Source organism: Mustela nigripes, chromosome 3, assembly GCF_022355385.1.
Source record: "Mustela nigripes isolate SB6536 chromosome 3, MUSNIG.SB6536, whole genome shotgun sequence".
NCBI lineage: Eukaryota > Metazoa > Chordata > Mammalia > Carnivora > Mustelidae > Mustela > Mustela nigripes.
This window is the reverse complement of record NC_081559.1, coordinates 57,186,199-57,199,793: the sequence shown is the minus strand read 5'-3', so window position 1 is coordinate 57,199,793 and position 13,595 is coordinate 57,186,199. Positions and strand designations below refer to the sequence as shown.

The 13,595-nt window shown below is 39.4% G+C and overlaps 1 long non-coding RNA gene across 2 annotated transcripts in view; it reads left to right on the top strand.

Moving 5' to 3' along the window:
- LOC132012971 (uncharacterized) overlaps positions 1–11,848 on the top strand; it is a 38,136-nt gene extending 26,288 nt beyond the window's left edge. The window contains exons 1-3 of one of the 2 annotated variants that reach the window (XR_009402826.1): positions 3,948–4,049; positions 7,772–7,878; positions 11,763–11,848. This is a non-coding gene — a long non-coding RNA (uncharacterized LOC132012971). Of the gene's footprint in view, positions 1–3,947; positions 4,050–7,771; positions 7,879–11,762 lie in introns of those variants that run through there. The other variant, XR_009402827.1, reaches the window with a different exon arrangement.
- Positions 11,849–13,595: the final 1,747 nt, after the last annotated feature.

The following is a 13,595-nucleotide window of genomic DNA, read 5'->3' as shown; positions in this document are numbered from 1 at the left end:
AAGTACCCTCATGGTTTTCATGGTGATTTGGAGAAGGTATCCTGAAAAGTCCAGGAAAAATATTGACCTGGTGATGATAGGGAGCTTTGTTATATTCTCATGACAAAGGGGATGTTTACAGCCAAGGGGCAGCAGAAGTTACCTTTCTAAGTTACCTTTGGCCCTTCCTAGAGTCTATTTTAAATGGAAAGACCAAGGACTATTCTCCTTAGCTGGGGACTAATCGAGGCTGGTTGACTTCCCAATTAGTCACTTGAGGCCCTTAATTTCTGGTGACTTTTAGGCAGTCAGTCCTGGACCACTCCTAACCTACTGACCAGCTGGCTTGGATGCCATGGCCATGTTTCTCCCTGAACATTTGGTCCCTAGTCTCCCTTTTATTTGACTTGCTGACACAAATCCTCTCCCTATACAACCAAACACGTGATAATTTATCTCTCAGCATTTGCTCTTTAAACATAATTGATTATCTTTGAGACTTGTTTCATTCTCTTGCAAATTCTGAATTCCATCAGTGTTGATTTTGCTGGAATTCAGATTAAAATTTTTTCCTAAAATTATCTGTCAGATAAATAAATAAATAAAATCTTTAAAAATTAAATAACAAATGTCTTCCCTGGAAATGGGACCATTTTAGATCAATCTCCACCCTCCTTGCCCCAAATTAAAAAAAAAAAATCAAGTTTTTTTTTTTTCACCCATTATTTAGTCCTTTTTTAATGTTTTCTCAAATGAAATGATCTGCAAGACCTTACATCTTGATTTTGGCAGACACATTCCGTTGATGGAATGAGAATTCCCAGTAGAGTGGCTGAAGGACAGGAGACTGGTGTGCCCCTCTGTATTTCTTGAGTACTGTTATAGCAATGCCGGTAATAAATGAAGAAGGCTGCCTTGAACTGCCTCTTGCTAACAATTTTCAGGGACTGACTAAATATTTGCATGATGTGGCTGTCGTTTTGAAAAACGCCTGAGAGGTCAATGAAAAGCAACCCAGTAGGGGCGCCTGGGTGGCTCAGTGGGTTAAGCCTCTGGCTTCAGCTCAGGTCATGATTTCAGGGTCCTGGGATCGAGTCCCACATCGGGCTCTCTGCTCAACAGGGAGCCTGCTTCTTCCTCTCTCTCTGCCTTCCTCTCTGACTACCTGTGATCTCCCTCTGTTAAATAAATAAATAAAATCTTAAAAAGAAAAAGAAAGGCAACCCAGTGTTCTCTTTTTCTTTCTCTGGTGGATGAGAAGATACACAGTATTAAGCTCAGTAACACTATCATACAAAGATACAGTATCTTTCTTAAGATGACTCATTGCTATCTATTTTAAAATGTAAGTGCCTTTATATAAAATGAAAATGTCATGGTGTGCCTAGGCTTTTCACATTATTGCTTCCTTTTCTGTTGTCATGTACCTATGCATTAATTTCCAATGGAGATTTAAAAATCAAAATGTTAGCAATTTGACTGCCTGGGGTAGCGCTGGATATTTGATTCAGTAAAGTAAAGGCAGAACAAGAAGGTCTTCTGGAATGCTAGCAGAAGGGTGATGAAATGTGGTGGGTCCAACTCTCTTTCATGTTATGCATCGTTGCTTCTTGTAATGACACATCATTTGGTTGACATTGCCGGGGAATGAAGTGTTCCATGTAAACATGTTTTCCAGATAACTGGAGTCAACTCCTTTTCATGCCAATGCTTTTACATTTTAAGGTAAGAGTGTGGATGAAAATCTTTCTAAAATATACAACAGTTTCTTGCCTTCTTAAACAGAGCAAAGAAAGTACAAGGAATACTTTTTTTTTGATCCAGGGATATCTAATCGTGCTGTCAACCCTAGAGCAGGAGGGTTTGGTGTTATTATTGTTGTTGTTTTTAAGTTTGTGTTATTTATAATTTATATCCTAGTTCCTGCTGACAAGAACTCGAAGTACAGTAAAATTACACAAAGTAGGCCGGGTAAAGCTCTCTGACAAGTGTCTAGAGTGTAGATGTATTTTATATTGAAGCCATATACTTGTACTTTCAATATCAGGCAGCAAAAGGGACATCTTGTTTTGAAAACCAAAGAAGTTGGCTTATTTATTCTCTCTCAGTTGGAGTTCTAGCTCACACCAGTACAGAGGTGGCGTAGGACAATGTTGGCTATAGCTATGAGCAATCTGTAGCTCCTTCTACCTGGAGCTCCGGTGTCAGCCAACCCCAACCCTTCCTGCTAACAGGTCACCCTCCCAGAATTCCCTGTGCCCTGTCACTGACTCTGCCTCCCATCTTCCTCTCAGTCTGTAGCCTCTCTCATTCACCTACCTCAGTCTCCAAAACCTATTCTCTTACCTCTTCCATGATGGCAGCCTTTCCCCCCTTTTCCTAAAGCATTCTTTAGGTAAACATCTCTACTGCCTCAGTCTTTTCTTCTGCCCGGAAGCTGTATAACTAAATCCATTCTCACTTCTAATAAATAAGAGGAATAGAGACAAGTTATTGAAAAGATTTGATTTAGTTAAGTAGATTAGTGGATTAGTTGAGTGGATTTAGTCAAATTAATGGGTCAGGATACACAAGAGAAAGAAAGTATTGGTGCAGCTAATGGGTTTTAAGGTTTATTTAGTAGTATCTTTGGCAAGAAAAAAATTAATTGCTGATTTATTATATGAACATCACAGGTATGCATAATGATGAAGGGACTTGATTGTGCCCACCTGTTGTCAGAAACTCTGTGCCCCCACCACCCCGAACAACACAAAAACAATAAAATGGAAGATGGAGATTCATCCATAAATAGTGAAAGCAAAAAAGAGCAGTTGTTCATTCACAGTTGCTTAACCCTCTCTCTGGATATTATAATCCTTGTTGGTTTGGTTCCTTTCAAGTGGGCCACTCTCCTGTTTGTCTTAGAGTGACTCTAAAGTGAAGTTTTCTAGTTCAGTTATGACTATTTAATGCTTATTACTAAGAACAACAACTTGCTTGAATTAACCCATACATAAAGCCACATATGTTTATGGGAAAGGTGTTTAGCATGACTCAAATTTTGTGTCAAGAATATTTTCAAGCTTGTATGTATAACTCCAGGAAATACCATGAGGATTGTGAAGGCTTTCAGGGGTCCATGCCACCTTGCTCCTGGGACCTCCCTTCTTTTTGTGAAATCAGAAGCAGGAAACTAAGCTCCCGGCTCAGTGCTTGCGTCCTTGAAATACTTCAGGGAACTAACAACGAGTTATTCTTCAGGGAAAGATTGGAGATTCCTGGAGATATTTACATATTCAATACTGTATTATTTACTCAATCTCCATGACGGCTATTTGAAAAGTGAGGGATTCTATAAATAGTGTTATGTGGTAGGAAAGAATTGGGGAGAGGGGGGTGGGGTATTGGGAAAGGGGGTTAACCCTCACACTTCAGGACTTCTAATATTCATTAGATTAAATCATTCAAACAACATAGCACTTTCCCTTAGATGATGATTAATACAGCTGATGTAATTGCTTGAGTGAAGTCTTTTAAAACTAGGTTATCATTTCATTACTATTTTATTAGGTGCTAGTGCCATTGATTGATGGATGCAAGCAACATTAATTGAATCTTGTGCTCTGTGTTAGTCCAGGGCTTACAAAGATGAAAAAACTATATAGGTGTTGCTGTCAGGTTGCTTATAGTCTAGCAAGAAGGTATATAGCCAAGCAAACATTAGAACAGTAAGATACTCGCTGTAAAGGGCACTTGGTATTTGCAAGTACCCTGGATCACTTACCTCTTCTCCCTGAATTTGAGGGAGAGGAGTAAATACAAGAGGTCAGATAGGAAGCAAAAATTGGCTTTCTTTGTCACTAATGGATTGGAGAATGTGACTCAAACCTGAGGCCAATAGGCTTTACCTCCCCCTGAACTGACCTTGTCTGGTGGCAGGCGGAGAGGCTGCTCTGGTTAGTGCAGATAAGGACACAGGAAGCAAAAATGCGAAAGTGGGTTGCTTGTGGGCAGTCAGGTCCAGAAAGCTTCAAAGGGACTGGATCTCTAGTAAGGAATACGGCCTCGTATCCAGTTATACCAATCAGGTAAGTTGTTCTCTTCCCACCTGAGTAGAGAGAAGGGATGGAAGCCATCCCCTTGGACTATTTGGTTCAGGGTTTTAAAATTTCCCTTTGATTTGCAAAGCTAGCCTTTTGGGTGGTATGTGCATAGTGGTCTGCTTGCCAGGTGGGAGGGAGGGGCAGAGGAGATGGTGTGCAGGGGATATAGATGTAGAGGAAGAGTTTTTGCAAGTGTCTTTCTGCTGATGCTCACTGGGCCTGGGGAGGGAAGTTGTGGGATGAAGTGGGTATGTGATGCATTTTCCAAATAGAAACCTATATGGCAAACAGGATGCACTTGTCTGTCTATACCCACAGTGGATGTAACTCTGCATGCGTGCCCTCTAATAAAGAATGCATGCATACTATTATTAGAGCAGTGACTCCAGTAACTGATCACACTTTTCTGCACACACAGTGTGATGCCTATTTCTTTTGTGGGGAACCCTTATGATCCTTTTGTGATAACTGTGTAAAGAACTTTCTTCTAAAGAATGAAATCCTTTTTATGTAATTTCAGATTGAAATGCAGTAATTTATCTGCAAAAGACTTTTGCATATGTGATAGAGGCTGCACCAAAATAAGTAACAGATGTGTAGGGCTCCATTGAAACACAAATATGTGCCAGGAATTCTTTAAATATGAAAATTTGCCATTAGAAGAGATGTGTCAGGAATTTAGCCTTTTATGTCAGTCTAGTTTTACTTAGTCATGAACAAAATATGATAGAGAAAGCCCCAGTGAACATCTCAGCTCAAGCTGAGAAGGCAGTGGTCCAGACTGTCTTTTGGAAAATGCCAAATGTGAACTCCAAAGCAAATGTAAGCTAGAAATCAATGATGGTGGCCAAGTATTAAGTAAAGTACTGCCCCCGATGCCCATGACCCACTCTTATTCTCTGCTCTGTGGTCGCTGAAATTGTTTAGTGAAGTTAGGAAACTGGGTTGTTTTATGTGCCGAAATCTTGAATGGATAGTCCCAACCTTAACTAACTAGTTTGTTGGCAAGAAGAAACATAACTGGTATTAGACCTCAAAACACAGGCTAAGCTTAGAAATAGGATTATTAGAAACATTTACTACAGACCCTTTCCATAGTCTGGAAATAAATCTTCAGAATCCTCCATCTTTATAAAACTAAGTTTCTTTAATTTGCCTCTTCTAAAATCGTATAATGTATTGGTAGATCTACTTTTGAACACAAGCATATTTAGAGAATATGAAAATCTGACTATATTTTATTGAAACAACTGCTCAGTTTGCACAGATGTGCACTCGAATTAGTGCTTTTCAAAACGAATTGAGAAAGCACAATTTTTGGAAGGAGTCAGCAAAACTTTATTTGCTCAAAATACCTGTGATAGCCATTTTATTTCCTCATTAAAATGTCTCTCCTCAGTCCTGTCTAGTGAAATAATCTGTCCTATTACCTGCCTGAGAAGACTGAGTGATAAATAAGCAAATTAGATTTTTTTTCCTTGTTTATGTGAGAAAGGAACATCAGTAGCACCTCTACTAAAAGTCACACAAAAAAGCAAAAGAAGTTTGAGAGATGGAGCAGGTGCAGAATTAATTGTGTCGTCTTTTCACTAAATTTCCAGACTGTTCCTGCTTCCACTGTGGGTCAACTTAGCAGCAACGCTGCTCAGATGATAAGGATTAATTTTCTGTGACATTTTCCCCTGAACCTTTATATGACCTTAAGAGCTACGCCCCTTTTCCTCTTTTTTTTTTCCTTTTTCTTTCTCTTTTCTTTTCTTCCTCCCTCCCTCCTTCTTCCTTCCTTCCGTCCTTCCTTCTTCTCTCTCTCTCTCTCTCTCTCTCTCTCTCTCTTTCTTTCTCTAGCCTCTTTCCCCCTTATTCTGCCTGCCTTCTATCTTTTCTATCTTGCACAGCCACGGGTGACTTCAAAGCAGTTCTGTCTGATGCTAGGTTTTATTGCATTGACAATTCATTCCAGTACATAAAAACACCATTTTCTTATAAATTTTCTCCCCCAAAACAGGGGCAAAAAGAGTCATTAAAATTTTTCTCATGTTTTTCTTAGCAGAGAAATGTTTGGAAGAGGGAACATGTGGATTCTTTACATTCAGTGGCATATTTTTCGTGGCTATTTATAATTCACATTTCTCCCCATGTACTTGAGATAAAAGTCACTTTTAAAAATAGAAGCTCTAACTTTTACAACCGAAATCAATAGTCAGAAATACCTGCAAATAAATTAGTGCAGACATTTTACTGCTCCTTATTCGAACTCTCTCTCTATGACCCTTTTTATTTTTAATAAGTGCTCCAGGATACTTTTCACAAGTCTGTCATTCTTTCAAAGATTGTTATTTTTAACACTATCAACATATCTGCTGTAAATGTAATGATGACACACACATGATCTACACATAGGTTATGTGAATAAGCCCTAAGAACATGTTCAAAGGCAATTTTAAGTTAAATAGCTACCTACATCCATACTTGCTTGCTTGTAGGTTAGTATGTTGAAAAAAAAAAAAAATGGAGCACTTATAAACACTGAAAATAACACAAAGCCGTAGCCAGACTGAATTTTGGACATGGATAATCAGAACAATCTGTAGCCCGTCTGTGGCTAATGGGATGTTTCTCCCAGCTTTGTCACCATGGCAAATACTTCATAATACACAAACATTTGTAGCGCTAAAAATCCACCCACTCTTGTTGAAAGATGGCCAGGTTTTGTAAAATTACATTCCAGCTAGTGCTACCCTGCTGATTTTTCAGATAAGTTCTTTCTGTTTGCCATTCATGTGCTTAACCAAGGACCAAAGAGGAAAAATATATCCAGTTTGTAAACTTTCATTGCACTTTCATAAGTTCAAGCACCTTATAAACACATGAAATTTTGTGTGGGCCAAATTTAGGATAGGGAGACTCTCGATTTCACAGTGGTGGGGTGGAGAGGGGCGATCTCTGAGTCTTTAATTCCCCTTCCCAACAAACTCCATCATTCTTCCAAATAAACTTACAATCAAAGTAGAAAAAAAGCACATGTGTGGAACAAATACAACTCAAAGGCAAGTCTCTTTGTAACCTCAACAATCAAATTGCCGCTCTTAAGCAATTATGGAGAGTTTGGGGTACAGGTCTTTCTAACAAATGCCGTCAGGGCCGGTATCCCATTGAAGTCGTAGCCTATTCCAACTTCCTCCTTAGCTTCTGGAAGTGGGGCCAGGAGCACTGGGTAAAGAACATCCTGGTTCCTTTCTGACCCTCCTCCGCTCTTGCCAAGACAGCAAAGTATAGCACACACTCCAACTCATTCCTTTGCTTAGAGGGAGGGGGGAAGAAAGCCTTGGTAACACTCCATTGCAGAGCCAAATTAGAGCAAACTGTCGTGCGGCAATGCCAAAAAAATTCAGAATACGTGTGACTGGGGAAAAAAATGTAGGCAAAACAGTCTTTCCCACAAGTGGGTGGAAGAGGACGAGTCACAGTTTTAAAAGCATAACATAGGTGTATAGTGCCAGGAAGGGCCAGTCCAAATATTTACATGCAATAGTGATATATGAGGAAAAGCTTAACAGAATGCTTGGGGGAGAAAAGAGAACGCGAGTGTTACTGGAAGCTCTAGGCACAACACCGGTTTGTTGGCGACCTGTTTGAGTTTTACAAGCCTGTTTATACTGTCTGTTACCCCAGCATCATCTTGCTGCATCATATGGTCTTTTTCCCAGAATCCCACAGCATCAAGCAGGAAGGCAGGAGAAGACGAGAAGACGAGGGCACCAAGACAGCCCAATTATGAATGCCTCCTTAAGGAAAACAACCCTTCTGACAATTGGTAATTTTAATGATTATTAGCCTTCAATAGAACCATGAACACTTATTTTTTAAAACTCAGGCTTTGTAGAATCAAAAGATGCCCTTAGATGTGGCAATTCAAAGTAGCAATTATTTGCTTTAGTTTTACTTTGGAAAGCATTTGGATGCTAATTCAGAATTTGCATTATTCTGTCATTGCTAGCACTTAAGAGAGTAGAGGCAAAAGACTATCAACCAAACTTGCAATCCTGTTGTCCCTTTGTAAAATGCAGCATGTCAAATATCAACCCCAAAGGGTTTTGACTAGCAGTAACTTTCTAACAAAAGAGGAAATTTACCTTATTTGATTTCACACTATGGGCAGACTTTTAGACTCTAATAGTCATTAGCATAATGAAGACTTCTTAGGAGAGATGATTCAAAAATTGTTTTTTTTTCTTTTTTCTTTTTCTTCCAAGAAAACATATTACAGTAAAATAGGAAGTAAGACTTGGTAAATAGCAAGAATTTTGCTGTGCATTTAAATATTTATTTTATTGTCCAGTGCAAAATATCTATGTTCTTGATATTTCTAATAAGTTAAATAGATACCCAAAGTAGGTTCTACGCAAGCAACACCTGGCGATTGAAGTTGCCTCTTTAAGTAGCAATTTTAACAACTCTCAAACAGAGATAGAAATACTACCTTCTATTTTGTTTAAAGTTCATTTCCTGTCTCTAGGATATTCACTGACCTTTCAATGTTAGCCATTTTGCTTTTTTGCTTTTTCCTGTGAGTCTTATTCCTGTTCTCATTGACTTCATTCCATTCCTGACCTCTCTTCCCCTCAGGAAAATTAAATGCAGCCCAAAACATATTGGACCCCAATTAGTTTTACAGCTCTTCTCAGCTTCCTACTACTTCATTCTTTAGTTTGTTACAAGTCATTTGGCAATACACATTCAGCCTTCACAAACTTGCATGTTCACATATACAACAAGCTCTGTCTTTAATACACTGATTTTTCTACATTTCTTATTTACAAAATTTGAAATCCCCTTAAGCTTATATCAGAAATTTCTCGGTAACCCTTAATTATATCAGTTTTATTCAATATCATTCAGTTCCTGGAAGCAATATCTGTTCTTATGGATATTTTTTTATCTATCATATTTTTTATTAAAACCCATAATAGACACTATTTTATCTTCTCGATAGATAAGTGCATTAAAAGAAGAATAATGTGAGTAAAAGGGATATTTTTATGGGACATGTCCTGGGATCACACGTTGAATGACTATAAATAAACCACATATGATTCTGTTTCACCTAAAGTGTTGAAGAGGACAGAGCATTCTTATCTGTGTGATGAGATAATTTGTAATCTTCTCTTCTTCCTTAGGGCAACTAAGTGCATGTGTAAGCTTGTTTGTGCTTCTAGAAATGTCTTTAATATTTCCCCGAACTCCACCACAACATTTTCAGTGAAAAATGGCTCTGCAGTTTGTTTCATCATGCTAATTGAAATGAATTATTATACCGCACAGAGAAAACCTTCTTCTCTTTGAAATTAGACTTTGCAGATCTCTCTGATTTACCCGCAATTGGATTACAAGAGCAAAATAATGCTTCCGAGTTACCTAGTTAGAAAACGAACTTGCATCTAAGCAAAAAAGAAGTGAATGAAGAAAGAAAGCCTTGCAAAAATGGTCTAAGTTCATTCTTCCATTTAGCTATATCAGTTAGGTATTACATTGAAAACCGTTGTATGATTCATATTTTCAGCATCTGGTGACATTAAAATAGTAGTTAATTAAATTAAGATCACTCCTCGCCCATTCCACATTCATAAGCTTCTGGCCAAGGAATGTGCTTTTTCTTCTTCTCTATTTTTCTTGTGATTTATGTTATCTTGAGAAAAATGAGACAACACAGTTCTGTGGTTTGCAGGGTAGCATTGCTCTACTATAACGCCTAACGAGTTCAATACGTAAAATTGCCTCTCTATTCCCTAGGTCTGAATCCGGGGCTAATAATCATGGCTGCTCCCCACATGCTGACGACCCCTCCCCCAGGCTTGCCTTTTAAGTATTTCCCACTCCTGACTCTCTGAAGACCCCTTAGAGTTTCTCTTCCAAATATCTTCAAATCCTCTTGGGCTCTGTGTTTACACTGCATTACCACAGATTTTAAAAAAACACATTCAAATGAAAACAAAACCAAAACTCTGTTAGATGGGCTCCACTCTGAAAAGCGGAAATATCAGGAGACAAATTTGGACCGCCAGTAGATGCTGGTGTTTCTTATTTTCCCTGCACATGTGGGCTACCACCCTAACTCTGGGATGCATCATCTATGACCCCCTCCACCCAGCAGCCCTTAGAAAACCTCCTCCCAGGCTCCTCCCTTCCTCCTCCCATTCCGCTCCCGCCACTGCCACCATCACGTCCCACCCCAAGACTCCTCTTTGCCTCACCCACTTAACAGCAACTGTGTGGTGAAACAACCCATCACTGTTTATGATATTCCGGAGGAGAGTTTTCCAAACTGACTCTCAGTGCATAAGTGGTCTTGAAACCTGTTTTGCCGGTTCCTAGCCACTTACTATCTGTTACTTTTTATTTTGAAATTAGTATAGATTCACAGGAAGTTGCAAAGAAATGCACAGAGAGGCCCCATGGACCCTTTGCTTTCCATCTTGTGGGACTATAGTAGGATGTCTAAACCAGGGACTCGACCTCGGCACAATTCTCAGAGTTACTCAGATTGCATTACATTACAGATTTTGCAGTACGTGAACTTCCTTGAGTGTATATGTGTATAGATCTCTGCAATTTTATCATATTGTGTAAACTTGGGTAACTACCAACTAAATCAAAATAATTACAGAAGAAAAATTTGTCTTGAAAATGTCACAGCTCGGGATGCCTGGGTGGCTCAGTAGTTAAGCATCTGCCTTCTTCGGCTCAGGTCATGATCCCAGGGTGCTGAGATCGGGTACCGCATCTGGCTCCCTACTCGCCGGGGAGTCTGCTTCTCCTTCTGCCCCTCTTCCTGCTTGTGCTTTCTCTCCGTCTCTCTGACAAACAAATAAATAAAATCTTTAAAAAGAGAAAACAAGAAAATGTCACAGCTGGTGAAGGTAGGAATTGTTCTATGAAGCTGTTGTTTCCATTTTACATTCATTTAGATCCATTTTCACACAAATGTTACATGCATGGATATAAAGTTATGGCATAAAATGTGTAAATATAATGTATAACATAAAATAGATTTCCTCCTGTTGGTGATGATCAACACATCTTAAGAGCCACTGTCCTAGACCCTTGCTGCTGACGGTATGGTCCAGGCACTAACAGCATCAGCTCTTTGGGACCTTGGTAGAGATACAGAATTTCAGGTCCACCCCCCAAAAACCTACCGAATCAGAATTTTTAAGCAGGATCCTCAAATGATTTAGTGTGTACGTTGAAGGCTGAGAAGCACCTTCCTGGCAGACAGTTTCTTGCAGAATCTGCAAGAGGGTAAAATACAATCTCTGCATTTCATTGAGAGCCGGAATGAGGGCAACGACCTTTGCAAAGTTTGAATAGAGACCGGGCATCACGATTGTTTTTCCTTGCCTGCTTTAATAGGAGGTGACCCTTGTCAGAGTCCACAGGGCATGGCTGCGGCGGAAACAGTGACAGAGTTTACATCGGCAAGTTCTTTATTCTTTCAGGATTTTGTAATGTTTTCCATCAGCAGCCAGGGTACAAGAAAAAAAATATGTGGTCCTTTTTAGATTCCGCAGAATAGTGACATCTGGGGAGGGAGTTTAGCCTATGGTATTTTCTGCTTCAATAAAGGTGGTTGAAAGCTCACTGTCCCCCGCCTGCTTGGTGCGCCCACCACAGAGTGTTCTTTTTCCTTCTCTTTTCCAGGTAGGTGACCCAGAGAATACACATGAGGAAAAACAAGAGAACAATGTGGTCTTGCTCGTTAAGGTTAGAATCCTGTGTTATGTGTCCTTGATTCCCGAGGAGCTCCCATTCTGTGAGCTTCATCATTCTTTATGAGATCAATAAAATTGTTGAATATTATTCTTGTAGTGTCTGTGCTTTCATCTCAAAAATAACACGCATGATAGCAATTCCAAGCGAGTAGCACTTCCCAATATCCTGGTGTTTTTATAGTGGGAAAGCAGGGTAGGTTGGGAGGAAGGGAAAAGGAAGGGAAGTTTTGGAATGACAGTGCTCTAACTCAGATTCATTCCACCAACTCCTAGTTACTGTTCTTGAAGTAAGGCTAATTAAGGTAATTAACACACTTCAGGCAAAATAACCCACCCAAATATTAATAGAATGTCTTTCATAAGAAAAAACACAGAATGTGTTTCTGTCGTTTTATTTCTGCTTGAGGAGGCAATATTGTGAAGGAATGTGAAATCCTTTAATTAGACACAATTTAAAAGCCAGACAGAAAATTGAGATGCTGAGAATTCTACCTTGAGAAGTGATATTCGTACTCAAGAGCATCAGACAATGCACCACGCACAGATGTTTTACAGTGAATTAAGGTGATCTCATCACACCAGAATATTCCTCTGTTATAATAACTACATTAAAATAAACTTCCGTCACAACTAGTCATAGCTTCATAATGAGATTAAAAGTCTACCTAGGTAGATGCCTCATTAGATTTAAAGAAGAAATTCTGATTTTTTTTTCCCTCCGTCATCCTAGGTACTTCTTGTATGTGCATACATTTTCCAGTTAGGGGAGAAAGCAGGAGGATGATGTGAACACTGGACTCAGGCAGGATTCTGAACACAGAGCTGAGACTGCATGAGATTTCAGACCTCTTGTGCATTACTGATAAGCACACAGGCCTGGGAATCCCCAGCTCATCTCTCGACTTGACTCTGTAGGATTATCAGAGCTGCCCGGAGTTGGTTTTTCCCATTCTTGGTCTTGGTCTCCTTATTTTCTAAATGAAAACGTTGGACCCTATGGTCCCCAAATTACTTTCTACACTCTGTTATGTTGTTGCTTTAGGATTCTGCATTGCTCCAAATAATGCAAATGATACAGAATTTTAGGATTTCAAGATCTTCTAGGGCTCAAAGACCCTCAGACCATGTGACTCTTCAATCCGCTTGAAGACATCCAGCACTCACACCCTGATTACCAGACCATCACTGAACTCAGTCTCCCATGCTGCAAATCCATACCCTGCTGCGGCTCACACTTAATGCCTGGACCCCCAGTTAGTGATTCGAAAGACTTCCTATAGTCTTGTTAATTATCAATTATCAAATGAACATCTTGAGTGTCTACTCGCCTCTCCGCCCCCAGCACACAAGCCACCTGGGAAGTATTTAAGCCCTGGGTCTTGTTCCCATCCCCCATGTTAAATAGATTTCTTAAATAAAATGGCTCTAGGCTTTAGATCTTTAACTGAGGGCAGAATTAACCAATTTCTAACTAGTCTTAAATGAGAGTTTAATAATCCTTTAAAAGTCAACATGGAACTTAATTTAGTCTCAACTGCTGATTGAGTTTTTCTTTTTCCCGCAGATTTTTTCCTGCCTTCCTCACTATGCACATACTACACCTACAAATGAAAGTAGACTTTATGAGCTCTTACTTGACTTAAAAGTGGCATTCTCATAAATTAATGATGTAATTATGATACTTGGGACAGTCGCTGTGGACTTATTTGGAAAGTTATTTTAGGATTTTGCCCTTCTGTGAGAGATTGAAGCTTGTAAGTCA